A 3,529-nucleotide genomic window follows, 5' to 3' on the forward strand; every position below is an offset into this window, starting at 1 on the left:
TCTCTTCACCTCCAGCACACTCTTGACATATTCTTCCTTCAGAATTACCCCTACCCCATTTCTCCTCCCATTCACACCATGGTAGAAGAGTTTGAACCCACCTCCGATGCTCCTGGCCTTACTCCCCTTCCACCTGGTCTCTTGAACACACAGTATATCTACCTTCCTTCTCGCCATCATATCAGCCAACGGTCTCCGTTTACCAGTCATAGTGCCAACATTCAAAGTTCTGACTCTCACCTCCACCCTCCCTTCCTCCACTCCTTTATAGTATTTATATGTGTCACTTATTTTATATTGTATTTTAAACTTGTGCAGCACTTTGGTTACACTGTGTTTGTTTTAAATGTGCTATATAAATAAGCTTGACCTGACTTGACTTGACTCTCCCACTGCCGGCACCCTGCTGGCCAACAGTACCGGTGGCAGTCATTAGTAACCCGGGCCTCGACTGATCCGGTATGGAAATCTGATTTATGATCCTCATATTTGATTTGGCAATTTGTTTTTTTTTTATGCCGGATGCCCTTCCTGACGCAACCCTCCTCATTTATCCGGACTTTAGACCGGCACTAAGAATGCACTTATTCTGGTCATGTCAGTTCACTTATAAATTCTGGAGAGACTTCCACAAGTTTATCGCTGATTTTGTCTTTTCTGATTTTCACCTTTACTATAAGAATGTTATTTTTGGTTTTCATAATGTTAATCACAAAGATGGTGATGCATTCTTTTTTATAAATATGCTTTTATTTTTAGCCAAGTTTCATATACATAAATGTAAATTCTCCAACAGAAAGCCTCAACTCTTTGCACTTAAAAAAGAAGTTGAACAATATTTAAGGACAATCTCTACTTCAAAAAAACACAAAAGCTTTAAAAACTATCAACATTTGCAAATCTCTGAATATGTTTACATAAAATATGATCTCGCCTTTATTTATTTTTTTCTGTTATTTTTATTTATTTTTTATAATTTGCTTTTCTCTTTTGTGTCTTTATTGTTTTTTTTATCTTCAATCTATTGTTTTTGTGGTGTCTCGTGTGTCTCTTTTGCTCTGTTTGAATGTATTTGAAGTATCAATAAAGTAAGAAAAAAAGAAAATAGACCGGCGCTAAGTATGCACTAGTCTCGCGATACCAGACAACCGGAGATCTCCGCCTAGCAATCTTCCGGGGATTTGATGCAAGATGGTTGCTAGAACGGCGACGAGAACGGCCGCTAACAAGCCTACGCCTACTGCCACGCCCCTTACAGTTTGTCAAGGACACGCCTTACCGGAAACTCTGCCCTCTCCCCACCCTCCTCCGCAGTGAGACAAACCGGAGCTATAGCGAATCACTTTGTAACGTGGAGAGAGCCTTTTAAAACATTGAAAATGGATGTCCCGAGTAACGTTAGATCATGTGATTCAGCTTTATCGAACCTGTGCTCAGTCCACAGGATTGGTGCAATTAAGGATTTACAGCGGCTTTGTTTAAAACGTTTAACCCAGGACAAGAAAGACGTGTTTGCTTGTTTACCAGCTGGTTACGGGAAAAGCTTGGTCTGTCAAGCCTGGCCAACTGTCTGCCACTTGTCCGCACAGGGACAGAAACCTATGGTGCTGGTCGTACGCCCCCTGCTGTCCATAATGGAGGAGCAGAAAGCAAAAGGTACTCCTGCCGTATACGCGGGACAAAGCGAGGACATGGATGACCAGACCGCCGCCGGTGATTCCGGTCTTGTGTTTGGCACACCAGAAACTTTTGTTGGCCAAGCAAAGTGGAGACGGCTTCTACAAACACCGTTATTTCGGGAGCGGCTGGTTGGAGCGGCTGTTGACCAAGTACACATTGTAGTGCAACGGTGAGTCTGAAACCATAATTAATGTGAGCTCGCCGACTGTGTAGTTTGTCCAGTTTTCTTCGGTGACTGCGCCTGAGCCATCCTATAACGCAAGGGTTGCTGGTACGACAGCGTTTACAAGCGCACGACTTCTGCATGTCCCCGCCCCCATGTGACGGCCCCGCCCTCATGTGACGGCCCCGCCCTAAAGACTTTGGATTGGTTCTGCAATGAGCTTTTTTTTTAAAAAAACTAATTGTTTCCACGCAGTTTTAGCAAGGAACGCTGGGAGAATGTCCTCAGTCTCTCTAGTTGAGCGAAGCGTCTAGACCAATGTTTCTCAACCCAGTCCTCAAGGACCCCCTATCCTGCATATTTTCTTTGCAACCCTGAATAGGTACCTGTTTGTAGTTATTCAACCAATCAGCAATGAATTTTGTCAGATGTTGCACACCTTGCATAATTAAGTGCTGCGAGATGATTGGTCGAGTAAGTACAAGCAGGGCTAACTATGCAGGGTTACAATGAAAATCTGCAGGATAGTGGTTCCTTGAGGACTGGGTTGAGAAACACTGGTCTAGAGACTGACTTGTGAGTCTAAGAATGCGCTGGCTTGGACTTCCAGTGAAGCCATGTTCGGGATGGACGCGTAGTTATTTGTGTTGTAGGGTAATGTTATGCAGCCAACAGCTCCCCCTGGGGGCACTGATCAATTTGCTCTGACTCAATCGGTGTTAAAATAACCCCCCTACTGGAAAACTTTAACTCGCAAACTTTGACACTAGAGAAACGAGGGGAGGGGGATCATTGAGAAGTCAGGAGAATTCGATAAAACGGGTAACTGAATAACTGACGTCGAAAAAAAGTGAAATGGAGCCCTCCGACGAGGAAAATGGCGTCTTGCAAGCAAATGGAGACGAGGCTACTGAGCACGGGGATGTGCTGCTCCGTGAAATGTCGTTTGTCTCTAAAGACATCCAGGACTTCAAGAAAGACACGCACATGGCTATTTCCGAGCTTAAAAGGGAGGCAAGGATAGACTTCAAGGAAGAGTTCGCAGCGCTAAAACGAGAGCTTAACCAGCAGCTGTCAGAAGTCGGGGAGACAGGCAATTACCGAGGCGGAGGAGCGCGTTTCAGACCTGGAAGCGAGCCGCGCTGCAACCAAAGAGGTCCCGCCACAGCTGCTGACAGAACAAGGCAGGCTGCGGGAAAAGGTGACCGATCTGGAAGGCAGATCCAGAAGAAATGACACCCGGATGTACGGGGTGCCCCATGACGCCCAAGGTGACTCGATGATCAAGTTTGTGGAAAACCCGCCGAGTAAGGAGCGCCCGTCCCCCGACAAGATGCCCCTCCACATTCAACACGCTCATAGAGCCCCGACACAGAAGCCAGGACCCGATGCCACTACCAAGGTCCACCGTTAGAGATTTTCTGCAGTTCTGAAGTTGTCATGGAAGGATAAAGTTCGCATAAATAACAAGCAGGTTTTCTTCGACCATGACTGTGCATATGAGGTGATGGAGAAGCGCCGTGCGTACGGAGGAATGAAAAACGCACTCGGAGAGAAGGGCTTTCTCTTCCAAACTGCGTTCACGAGGGGGTCCCGACCTACGAGAACGCGCAGGAAGCCGCACGGCAGCTGCGAGCAAGGGGATTTCGGGTGGCCACCGCTAGAGAGGCTCCAGGGTCCAACGTG

This window comes from Lampris incognitus, chromosome 3 (assembly GCF_029633865.1).
Source record: "Lampris incognitus isolate fLamInc1 chromosome 3, fLamInc1.hap2, whole genome shotgun sequence".
Classification (NCBI taxonomy): Eukaryota; Metazoa; Chordata; class Actinopteri; order Lampriformes; family Lampridae; genus Lampris; species Lampris incognitus.